Source organism: Theropithecus gelada, chromosome 8, assembly GCF_003255815.1.
Source record: "Theropithecus gelada isolate Dixy chromosome 8, Tgel_1.0, whole genome shotgun sequence".
Classification (NCBI taxonomy): Eukaryota; Metazoa; Chordata; class Mammalia; order Primates; family Cercopithecidae; genus Theropithecus; species Theropithecus gelada.
The window spans coordinates 80,762,272-80,775,733 of record NC_037676.1 but is presented as its reverse complement, the minus strand read 5'-3'; the positions used below and the strand labels follow the sequence as shown (position 1 = coordinate 80,775,733).

General features: G+C 36.9%; 1 protein-coding gene across 2 annotated transcripts in view; it reads right to left on the bottom strand.

Annotated features, from left to right (window-relative positions):
* Positions 1-12,842, bottom strand: part of PKIA (cAMP-dependent protein kinase inhibitor alpha) — a 90,994-nt gene extending 78,152 nt beyond the window's left edge. For both annotated transcript variants that reach the window (XM_025394886.1, XM_025394887.1), the window contains exon 1: positions 12,474-12,842. The gene's annotated coding sequence lies outside the window, so the exon portion shown is untranslated. The remainder of the gene's footprint in view (positions 1-12,473) is intronic.
* Between the last annotated feature and the right edge of the window lie 620 nt (positions 12,843-13,462).

Sequence of the window (13,462 nt, the reverse complement as noted above, 5' to 3'; positions counted from 1 at the left end):
CTCGGGAGGCTGAGGCCGGAGAATGGCGTGAACCCGGGAGGCGGAGCTTGCAGTGAGCTGAGATCCGGCCACTGCACTCCAGCCTGGGCGACAGAGCAAGACTCCGTCCCAAAAAAAAAAAATAAAATAAAATAAAATTAATACAAAGTTTATATGAAATATGAGTAACAATAAAAATGAAAACACTAAAGAAATGTCATAAATATTTGTGTTCTAGAAATGATCCAGAAGGAATTTCTTTTTTTTTTGTACAGATGGGGTCTCGCTACAGTACAAGCTGATCTCTAACTCTTGGCCTCAAGTGATCCCTCACCGTGACCACTCAAAGTGCTAAGTACAGGCATGAGTCACCATGCCTGGACTTGTAATTTTTTTTTTTCTTGTAGAGACAGGGTCTCACTATGTTGGCCAGGCTGGTCTTGAACTTGTGGCCATAAGTGACCCTCCTGCCTCAGCCTCCTGAGGCACTGAGATTACTGACATGAGCCACTGCACCCAGTCCCATATTTTAAGCATTTAACATTAAGAGAGATGTATTCCAGAGTTAAAATTTAGAAACATCACTTCTATTGTGCTTATATCTTCTAATTGACAGTTCTGGCCTTTAAGCACTTTTGAATTGTAGAGCTAATCAGTTATAAAGCAGAAGAGAAACTCAATGATCCAACTCATGGCATTTGTTAAAATAAGCCTCTGTATAATCGTGTTATGAAACAAAGTTAAAATGAAGCAGAATCAAAAATAGGCACCATTAATCAACAAATGGCTATTTTTTAAAAATCTAGTTAAATGTATACTACTTGGGTTAGGGTAGTGAGGAAGACTAAATTAAATGCCAGACCAAGTTTGGTTCTCTTACTGTACTTGAACAAATTTTAGTATTTTTGGCCTACGTCCTACCTTGGGGCTATTTAACTGCAATTCTCAGCTTTCTAACTTTCCTAAGAGAAGGCATGTTATTATCAGGAAGTATAGAAAAAGAACTGAAATGTCCCATGGTACAGTTTCCTTCCTCCCTTTCTCTACTCATTCTCCAAAATAAAAAGGGAGAAATACCTAACAAACAGATCTGACAATTCACAAAGAACAAGTCTATATTCTGAAAAACTTGATTTAAATGAGAACCTTCCAAGTTAGAACTTTGTGAGACACTAAAAAATTATGGCATGAAACATAGATGTACAAAATAATTTATTATGCATTGGACAATGTATTCCTCAAGACAGAAAAGCTGATGGAAGGCCAAATAACTTATGGATTAAAAAAATAACAAAATGAAACAGGTACATTTTTCAAGCTGAAAGGCAACTATGCTATTGTTCTCACATAATTGGACAGTAGTTATAACCTGGTAAGATCTAGTTCAGAAAAGTTTAGATAAATATAAACTTTAAAATTAATATGACAAATATAGCAATCTGAAATAGGTAAATTCATAGTCATACTCATTTATTAAATAAATCACTTTAAAAATCTTAAACATATTCTTGTAACTTTGAAAAACAAACTGCCAGTGAAAAAAATAAGTTTTCCTTGCTGAACTTGGTTCTGGAAACAAAGATTTTTCATATGCTTTTCCAAGCACTTGTCTCTATTTTAAATCAAATCCGACTTTCAAGGAATCAAATACTTGAAATAGGAAGAAAATATTAATGAATACATACATAAATACATATATACATAATTATAGTTTATAATATAAAATATATGTGTACTTGTATGTACATGTATGTTTAAAGCATACATTTTTCAGTGTTTCCAACATCTCATCTTAAAATCAGACTATGCCCCAAATTTACCCCTCAAGCTTTTGGCAAACAGCCAATCAATTCAGCATTTAAATAGGGATTAACAATATTGGCTTGGAGATTTAAGACAAACTTATACTGATGATTTATACTTTTTACTTGAAAGAATGAAGTTATTTTCAGGAACACATGAAGAGACTCTACTAATGGCAGTAAATTATTAACAAATTTGGCTGCAGTTCTTGCTCACCACAAAAATTCTCCCCTGTGAATAACTGTGATTGGCATATTAAATGTAAGGTCCCAGGCAGTTTTTGTACTTGTTTTTTAAAACCCAAATGGCCCATATCAATAACAGAAAGCCATATAAGAAAAAAATGTAATATTGTGTGCTTTGCAAGCCCAACAAAAATTGTCATCATACTAATGTAAGTATGTCATTAAAAATGCAGCTTTTATAGGCTGGTGTTTCTCCTAGTAAAGGTTCCACATTAAGTGAGGCTCTATTTTTTTTTTTTTTAATTTTAGTTTAACAGTTTTGCTATTCATCAAATCTAATCAGTAGCACCTAGTAATAAGTCCCTGAATAATAATGTTTGCACAGTCTCTGTAAATTCTTTGGGCTTCAATAAAATAGAAATGTATTATAGACCAACAAGAGTATGACCTACAATGGAGTTACAGTTTAATTTTTGGTTTTGGACAACTTAATAATATGAAACTTCTCCAATAGTTACACATTAGAAACAACAACAACTATTTGAGTTAGCCAAATAGCAGGATCTTCAAAGGCTTTTGATATTCCTATTTTATATGGCACTTTGCTTCTGAAATAAGCACACTTATTTAATGCCCGTAATATCATTTCTGATAATGAGCCAGTGAAACAAGTGATTAGACATGTGGTACAATTCAAAGAAAATAAGATGAATTAATAGCCAATTGACTTTTGCCAGGTGATCCAATCAACTACTTGAGAGTTAAAAATAGAAGCTAGATCTAATTCCCACAGCCACTGCTGATCAGAGCCTAACAACCTCTCCTGACACTGGCAGTATCTGCATTAAGACATTTTCCAGTGAGATTCAGGGTCATTTCAAGGCTTAGTTTAACTTACATGGGGAGGGGTAGAAAAAATAATTCATGAACATTTTGGAAAAGATGTAGTAATGAGGTCTGACTGTATAAGTTGTCAGTGGAAATAAAAACGATAAAAATGGAAAATATTAACCTTTACGATGTATATTTCAGACACTTCACTAAGTTCTCCTTTATGTTATCTTCTTTCATCTTCACCACAACTCGGTGATTTTCCTGTTTTAAATATCAGGAAACAACTCACAGAGGTTGAGTAATGTATAAATCACACAGCTAGTAAATGGTAAAGGTATGATTCAAAGCCCAAATTCATTTCCTGAAAGACATGATCTGGATATAAGTGGTAGCCAAAATGTCCCCAAATAAATAAATTAAAAATAAATAGCAAAAGGGAGGAGGAAAGCCCAGTGATCAGAATATATTCATGATAATGGTTAGAGCTTCTTTTTTTTTTTTTTTTTTTGAGACGGAGTCTTGCTGTGCTCCCAGGCTGGAGTGCAGTGGCGTGATCTCGGCTCACTGCAAGCTCCGCCTCCCGGGTTCACGCCATTCTCCCGCCTCAGCCTCCCAAGTAGCTGAGACTACAGGCGCCCGCCACCACGCCCGGCTAGTTTTAGAGCTTCTTGATTGAACTTGAAAATGATCAAAAGTTGCCTGAGAGCTCTGAGAATAAAATTGTTACAACTTTACAGTCAGACATTTTGAGATTAACCTAATTGCTTTCATAACACCGTAATGCCATTTTATTTCATTTTCCATTTTGTTTATTAGGAAAAAATTTAAACATTTAAGTATTGCCTAAAAATGTTAGCGATTTTTCTTTTCTAAATAGATGAGCAAGATGCCAACATTCATCCTCTTATTTGATGGACTGTTTAATGTCAGATAATTTTAGTGTCAGGTTTGAATTTTGTGGTGAAATGTCACTCCAGCACATCTCTTGAAGATGTGACAGACCGGCCCACTATCTCACACCTGTATGCAGGTTGAAAACATTTTCAGTTAATAGTAACTGTACTTAACTATGATTGTGTTCTTTACAATAAATGAGATTGAAAAAGAGATGCAGACAAAAGAAGTGCTGACTAATACTCTATCATTATAATCTCTGTCTTGCATTCTGAGTTTTCTAAAAGTCCCCATCTGCTGTAGTTGAAAAGGGGAATGTCATGTTTTCCTGCCCTGGGTAAATAGAAGGTGCATGGTTAAGTGTCTCTAACTACTTACTAGAAAAATTCCAGTAAGATATGATTCACTTCTAATTTTCAACTTATAATACCCCAGAGAGAAGAGAGTATTTTTTTTTTTTTTTTTTTTTTTTGAGACGGAGTCTCACTGTGTCACCCAGGCTGGAGTGCAGTGGCGCGATCTCGGCTCACTGCAAGCTCCGCCTCCCGGGTTTATGCCATTCTCCTGCCTCAGCCTCTGAGTATCTGGGACTACAGGCGCCCGCCACCACGCCCGGCTAGTTTTTTGTATTTTTAGTAGAGACGGGGTTTCACCATGTTAGCCAGGATGGTCTCGATCTCCTGACCTCGTCATCCACCCGCCTCGGCCTCCCAAAGTGCTGGGATTACAGGCTTGAGCCACCGCGCCCGGTCGAGAGTATAGTTTTAAAAGAACCAGGGGAGAGGGTAGTTTTATCTATAATTCACTCCTACCACATCTACAAAAGGAATCACAATGAGCTTGTGTAGAATACCAATCATTTTGTATTAGGGGATAGCTTTCAAAAATAAATGGTATTAGTTCATTTTGTTGTTCAACTAATATTTTGTAATCTCCTATAGTAAAGCCCTATACCATAGTGGCCACTTGAGTTACAGAAATTTTTATGCTCTTGATATTTTACTTATGAAATAACAAGTTATATTTATTGAGTACTTAGAGTATATGATGCTGATAAGCTCCCCAGAAATCTTAACATTGATAAAATATGTCAAATGCTACTTTTTCATGCTTTGTTTTGAAATCCTGAGTTATTCTCTAATCTGGAGAAGATGAAAAAAATGTAATTTAGATTTCTATAGGATCACCAGCTGTATCTTAGCCAACTTTTATCAATGGAGAGTCTCAATAGGTATATTTTTAGTTACCATAAAACCCTTTTGTACTGATTATTAGGTAATTCTTATAAATATGGGGAGGTAACAAATAATTAAGAATAGCAGCCTCATTTTATTTCAGCTTGACTCACTGCAGAAAAGCACAAATTTGAGAAAGCCATTTCCCTAAGAACTACTCACTTCCTTGAGAGCCACAAGAGAGACTAACTTGGATGACAGTGACTTGTCACAATTTATTTTTGATGGCACTGGTTTAAAAAAGTGGTAAAATAGTCTTTTCAGAATAAATCCTTTTTAAAAATCCATTATTCTTCAATGAGTATATCTTATAAATAGAAACTCATATATATATAATGTTCTTTTACTAAATTGTTAATATATTACCATAGTTACTCTTTAGAATTTTCTGGTCTTTAAATCTAAATTTGTATTTGAGTGATTTTGACAGATTATTTCTAGTGATTCTATTGGATGCCCAGCAATTTCAGATTCAATGTTATTTCTGCAAGTCCCAGCAAAATTACATTTTGTAAATGGATAAGGGATCTTAACATTCTGGTTATTTTCCCCTACATTTCAATTATCAGAGAAGCTGAGTATGAAAGATCATGGAGAGTTGTGCAAGAATTGCGTTAAAGGCATTACTAATTTTTCTGTGTTTATTTGGTCAGATTCTGCAGTATATAAGTGAGGAATGCAGCAGGCTGTGTTGCTGTGACTATTGCAATGACCAAAACACTGCTGCTTCTACCCTTTGGTCTCATAACCACAGCAGTGCATTAAGAAGGTGTGGCCGTGGTGTTGCTTATTCAGGCCAAGATCAGAATGCTGATTTGTTTTATATCTGTTTTTCAAAGAGGGTTTAATCAGACAACCATAAAGATAGAGGTAAACCATAGGATAAATGTTTATTGATGATTCCCTCCACCCCAATAAACCGAAGAAAAAGCATACTTTAAAATGCAGTTGTGACATGTCTAGGGTCAGCTACACTATGGATTGTGTCTGTCCAACTAAATAAATGTTCTTGCATCCCTTTAATTTTAAGTAGCTACTCAAATATATAAGACATGTTGCTCCATCTTTGCCCTTTTAGCATTTTAGTGTTTAATTAAAAACTGATGCAATCTCCAGGAAGCCTTATGCTTCTCCTTTCCTGGCCAATGCAATAGAAACTGTCTTCTGCTGAGGAGGATGGTTAAAAGTCTTGCCAGTTCTGTTTATACTTCATATATGCCAAATATGTTTTAGTTTAGCTTAAATAAGGCACTCTTATCACTGGGCTTTATTATTCTATTTCAGAATAAACTAAAATTAATACATTAAAGAGAAACTAAGAAAATAAAAGATTTACCATAATGTAGGTACATAAATTTGAACAAAAAAACCAGACCAAATTTTAGATTAGGTTTGATACAAATAACCTATTGCTGGTGCGAACAAACAAAATCCCTAAAAACTATTTGGAGATGTTTCTACTGTTCCACATTGTTATTACAAGACTTAACTGACATCTATGGTGCACTTTGTCATCTATGATGACAAAATGCATGATTGAGAGACTTTAATTCTCTCAATACTTGTGAATAGTATTTTTCCTCCATGAACTGGAAATGAAAAAAGTGAGAATATTTCCTTGCTCGGATCATGTTCCGTGGATTTCATTATAGTATCTGCATTGATTTTTAAGATAGTATGAAAGGGTTCCAGAACATTCAGTAATACTATCTGTTGCAGAATGTTAGGATTTTTATAGTCTATGTACTACAGTATTTAGAGTATTCAAACTATAAATATCTGGGCATAATCTTTGACCCAACAATACCACTCCAAGCATTCTTTGATCAAAAGTAAAAGTACCAACATATAAAGACATATGTATTAATTTACTTTGTTTATTACCACATAGCTTGAAGTCACAAAACAATTTGGAATTAAGTAAATGTTTTTCAATGGGTTTTGACCAAATAAATTATGGCACCTTCATAGTATACATTACTTGACATCTATGGAAGATAATATGGTGGTGTTATATGCTAGCCATGTTTAATGTAACAGAAAGAATGTACTGAAAGTGTTTTGCAATTCAAAATTACCATATGTGTTATATACATACAATGAAATAGTATTCAGCCTTAAAAAGGAATGAAGTTTTGATACATGCCAAAATATGGATGAACTTTGAAAACATTTATACTAAGTGAAAAAAGCTTGAGACAAAAAGACAAATATTGTGTGATTCCATTTCTGTGGTAGCTAGAATATGCAAATTCATAGGCACAGAGAGTGTAACAGTGTTTAGCAGGCGCTGGGGAAATGAACAGTTATTGTTTAATGTGTATAGAATTTCTGTTTGTGATAATGAGAAGGTTCTGAAAACTGATAGTGGTGATGGTTGCCCAACATTGTTAATTATACAGTTAAAAATAGCTAAAACAGTAACTTTTATGTATATTTTACCAGAAATAAATTTTTAATTATAAAATCTATAAAATATAAACTTACCTGATATCGAGCATATTATAAAGTTTTCATAGCATTTTACTTATATTATATGCTTATATAGTTATAATCTTATTTTGGTACAAAAGAAGGTATTTGGGAAATGTAAAGAAAGTAACAGCTTAAGTTGTCCTTTTGAGTTTTCTATCTTTCCATTTCTGTTTTTTTTTTTTTCCAGACTAATGTTGTTCTTGTCACACCTCTTGGAATGCTCTTTGAATACATCGACAGGAACCATGCTTGCTAGTACCAGTCCCTTTAAGTATCAGCTGAGAATCTGAATGCATTTTTATGAATCTAAAATGATATGCAGCTCTTTCAGGCTGGTGCTTGTTTTAGAACCTAGGAGGGATGAACATAAATTATCATTCTTTCCTTAACTTGGCAAAAACAAATATATTACTGCAGATGGCATTACCATAAAGAAATATTAATATTGAGACAGTTAATAAGTCCATCCTAAGAGAACTGAATATATTCCAAAGTGGACTACACCAATGAACTGCTCGCAGTGTTTTCCCACATACGTGGCAGTACGATACTCTTAAGTCTGAGAACAGTTTCTTTTTTGTAAAAATGGCTTTGATTGGAAAACTTTAAGTCATTTGGAATGTGTAACGTTCGGAGCTCCCTTTCCTGCCTTTTCTGTGAATCAAGGTTCTTCAAGTCACTATTTTCACTAGCACTTGCTTCCTAGTCATCAGTTGTCTTCATGTCAGTGTTAGTGAAGGGCTGTCATTTCAGATCTTAAAGCAGGGAGAACAATAGAAGGAGAACCTCAAGTACTGGAAATGTAAGGGCTAACAAAGGACACACATATTGTCCAGGGGAGCACAAATAGATGTTCTTTAACCATTCTGTAAAGACAGCTTTAGTGAATCCACAAACACCTGCATTTGTATGCAAAATTATATGTGTATGCTTCTGTTTGTACTTGGGGAGAAGATGCACAAATTTTACTGAGTTATCAAAAGTTTGGGATGTTAACCTAAAAGTTTAAAAAGCTGGAAAGATTAATCACAAAACAACTTGAAACTATTCTGATGGCTCTGACTTTGTGTTTTTACAATGCTTTCCCTTACTCTGTTACACTTCAAAGAGCGGGTGGTAATATGGAAAAAAATTCTCTGCCATTCAGGTGACATCTGTGAGCCTAGGTTTTCTCAGTGTAAAATTCTCATATAGTATAAACATCAAATGATATACCAAAGATTCAAGTCCCTAGAAGAGTGGCTTGAAACAAGATAAATTCTCATATGGATAAGGTGCCTTCTCCTGCTTAGAATGCAATAATATTGAAAGCAGGTACAACGTCTTCATTAAAGATTTGTTTTGCTATGCTCACCATGCTTTTAGTATACATTTAAGGACGTTTAAGCTCACAATACCTTTTGTAGATTTAAAGATTTGAATAGTATATTTACTATTATTATAAGTATTTTTTTAAAAAACAAATTAGCATTTGCACATATATTGAGAGCTTAACTTGGCTGGTGGAGAAGGGTAGGTAGATAGATTTATAACTCTGGAAAATAACTTATTTCTTCACTAAAATCAAACTGCTGAACAGCCATAATACATATATGTAGCTAGGCACCATAGAGCTGCAGGAAATCAAAACTTATTCCCAGACCCTGCTTTCTTAGAAGAGCAGACAAAGCATGTTCACATGAAGGATAACCCAAAATAGAATGTGCTATAGGAATTTAAAGAAGAGAGGGACACATCTGATGAGGGAAGGAAGGTGGGTGTGGGGAAGGCTTCATAAATGAGTCAGTATCTGAGGTGAACAAGGTTTCAACATGTAACAGGATGGGCTAAAAGAATACATGAAAACATAGGCATGCCACCATCGGGTACAAATTGGAAAGAAGATTCACTTGGTTGAGGTTGGGCGTGGGGTACTTTAAGGGAATTAGTGACAAATTAGATTAAGAGATATCACAGTGCCTGATACATAGTACTTAATACCTTTTAAACACAAATATTTAATCAAAGAAGAACATAGAAGAGAATGTATAAAATGAACAGGATGAAATATTGGCAATTTAGAGGTCATTGGCAACTTTCAAAATAGTCCTTTTTCTGCCCATTCTCAGTGGAGTCACTGGTTGAATAGAAATGATATTACTATTTGAGCCTTATTATTGCTATTCTTTTTCCTTTTCCATTTCAAAATTTCATAACTTTTAAAAAAGTTTTTATTTTATTTTTTAATTTGAGACAGGGTTTCATTCTGTTACCCTGGTTGAAGTACAGTGGTGCCATCATGGCTCACTGTAGCCTCAAACTCCTGGGCTCAAGCAATCCTCCTGCCTCAGCCTCAAGTCTTAAGGCTATTTCAATTGTAGCTAATGGCAGTAATGCAGCACCAGAAAAAGATATTTTGTTATAAGAGGGCAACTTTGACTCCTAAATTTTTACTCTCTAAATTTCTGGTAACACTGCCTAGCAGACTAAACTTTTTTTTTTTTTTTTTTTTTTTAAACACAATTGGAAAGCAGTAGATTGACTTCAGTTCTATCTTGTCAAACACAAAAGTGCCTGCAGTTCATTTAGTGTCTAGTCATTTAGCATCTAATCATGCACGTCCTTCCATTTTTCATTCCTCTTTCAATTCTGAACACCAGCCAATTAGTTTTTCCTCTCCCTAGGAAACATTTTAAGGAAAGGAAATAAAGTCATAAATCAGTTTCAGACATAAAATCATACATACATTTCTGCTTAGGCTTCTAAATTTAGAAACTTTCCTCAAACTTGTTTAAACATAACAAAGTCCAAATTCAGAAATCCCTTCAGTTTGATTATCTTCCTCAGTTGTACTGAAATGAAAATTAAATTTTCTAACTTGTTTTCTTCTTAACAAGATTTCTCCAACTCCAATTCATAAATTGTTGGGTTCAACTCACCTGCAAAATCACTAGCAAGTATTATTCCACCGTAGGCAGCACTAGTCTCCTAATCCTGAAACTATTTCCTGCCAAAGAGTTTTGTTTCTTCAGAAAGTAAATGATAGACACTTCGAATTTCTAACCATCATTAGGATATTCTCACGCACTTGCTCTTCAACAGAAAGGTGACTGTCAACATTACAGAAACTGCATTGTATTTCTAAGATCAATTGTACTAATCTGCATGTCATATACCTTAGGTTTATTTAGAATAATTATATTAAAATTATTCTTCTATATTAATATTTATTCTTCTTCAGCATAATGATGTATATGGTTAAGTATTTTAATACTAGAAAAAAGGTGGTAGAATAGAGGGTTTGTTGTTGATCTTGTTCTTTGTTACCTTTTAATGTGACTGAGTAAAAATTCTAGAATCTCAAGAAGTTAATATTCCAAACCAAAACCCTATTTGACACATAATAATAACAAAAAAGGGACCTGACTGACCCCAAGGGACGGTTCCTGGAGTGGGTCACTCAGTAGTGGGCTTTGCCCCCCTCGTCACACACACACCCTATGCCTCATATACTGAAGATGGAGACAAAGAAACAAATTCAAATATTTCGAAAGTGTATTTTGTAAAAAAAGAAATTTGCAATCAGAAAGGCAAGAATGATATATAATATGATTAACATGATTTTCCATACTAGTATCTTTGTTTAAAACTAATATTCAAAGAGGAAAATAAGCAGAGGTAAAATTTTAAAGCTACCAATTCTGCCCCTCTTTTTCATTGATCTTCTAATTTAATTTACTGAAATAAAATGGCATGGCTGTTGAGTCAGTCTCTCTAATTTCAAGTTTAAAGTTAACAGATCTCCCTTTAAATAGAACATTGGCACACAGATACCCCACAATCTGGCTTATTGCAACTGTTCTCTGTTGGTGAAGTGGCAGCACGTTTGCAATCCCCATAACAGCCATCTTAACCATTTCACAGCATATTATTCAAATGTACATCTCTAGGTGGCAACAAGGATAGGCACTTGGGCTCAGTAGCAAGGGGTCTGTAGGGAAAATCCTAGGATGAAGGATAGGAACCTGCAAATGGCAAGACAAACTAGAGGATACTCAAATAACCAGGGGCTTAGATTGGGCAGCTCCATTGGCTTTCTGACTGCCTACGGGGAAAGCCTCACTGGAAACTCTTTTGAGGTTATTGAGGAATCCTAGAGGCAAACGGACTCCCCTACCTTTTGGAAACGATTTGTCCCAAATCTTAACAGTTAGCTGTCTCAAAACCCAGCTGGACTAAAATTGCTTCAAGAAAAACTGGATGGACTGGCATTCACATTTTTACTTCTACCTATGCCTATGCATAGGGAACATCCCTCACACTCCAGTGGATTCTGTGTGTCCTCTCTAGCTTGCAAGTAGCCACAGTGACTACAGCGAACGGAGTTAATGGGCTACCATGTTGGTACAGGGCTACAAACAGGATATTTCATTCCATGCATTTGGGGGAAGGACACAGGTAACAGTATACAGGTAGAATACTGAATAAGAAATCTGTGTGAGGCAATGCCCTTTTTGGGACCTTGACAAAATCAGTCATGGAACCCAGGTAGCGGATAAGAGCTGACAAGAGTTGGCCTGTGAATGGGCACAGCATCTCCGAAAAAGATCAATGAAATGATTGACAGAGAAAATGGCAAATGAAGGGAGAAGCGATGTCAAGTGCTGCTCAACCCAAGCTGAACTCCAGGAGGTAAGAGAAGTTTCCTCTGCAAATACAGGCTCTTTCTAAAGGTTCAGTCTTGAAGCAGGTGTTTTGACATTGAGAGGGGCACAGAAGGAAGAGAGTAATTCAAATTATTTTACATTTTGAGTCCTCTTCACTGTCTACGCGAATCTGGCACTGAAATGGTAGATCACGTTCAAAAGTGTATAGAGGCAAGAACGCCTTCTTTGTTTGCCCAGTAACACTGCTCCTCCAACCTCTGCACTTGGTCGCCTAACATTTCCATCCTAGTTGCTGCTCCTTTTCCCATTGCAGAAAGCAGCGGGGTTCTCCCCTTCTTCCCTCCGAGCTGCAAACCCCATTATTAATCAAGCGGAAAGCTCCACGCAATGTGGCCAGGGAGCACCGGGGCTGGGCTGCTTACCTTCCCCGGACCTAGTCAGCGCAGGTTCCCGCGCCCGCCGCCACGGGACGGAGTCCCGCCGCGCCCGCCGAGTGCTCGGTCAGCTCGCTCCGGCCCGCGCCCCACCTGCCAGCTGCAGCCGTCGCTCCCGCCGCCGAGCTCTGGCCGCATGAAGTCATCCCCGCCCCGGGCCGGATCACCACATTCCGCGCCAGCCGCAGGGGGAGCGGGGCCGCTCCCGACCCCACGGAAGGCAGCCTGAAACTGGCACCCAACGATCGCTGCCCCCCGAGGTTGTGGGTTGGTTTTCTGTTAATGCTTTTACAGTTGCAGCATTGCTGGATTATGGACCGAGAGAGAAGAGCCAGGGGGGGCTCTCTCTGCATAGCGTCCTTCCTCTGAGCGCTCCCCCATCACCCCGGCTGCATGGACTGCTCCATTCGCCAGTGTGGGTTTCCCACCCTCTTCATCTTCCTTATCAGCATTGTTCATTTGGCTGAATTTGAGAGCAGGAATGTCTTTTAAAATAAACATTCAAGCACTACAAGAACATTTTAAATTGGTAATGAAGCTTTCTAAGCCCTTCATAGCTGGCTCCATCACCCGCCCCCACCAACAGACACACATGCACACACGCACACACATACACGTACACACACAGCCCAACCACTCACAATTTTGAAAGCTAGAACCTTTCGTCTACGTAATAGAACGGGAATCTCCCAAAAGACTGGAGAAGTGGGGCCAACCGGAGAAAGTGGTCAAAGAAGCAGCAGGGTGGCCCCATGATTTTGTTGTGTTTATGGTGCACTTGTGCACAGATGTTCCCTCTAACATCTCTTCCTCCTACTCCCTCTGCTCTGGACCCCCTCCCTTCCCTGCCACATAATTGGACAAACCGTTGTGGTGACAGCTGTAACATTTGGAAATCAAAATGCAGAATCTACATTAGCAGATGACTGTATCTCTTTCTTTCCCTAAGGATTTATGAAATTTGCCTTGGGAATGAA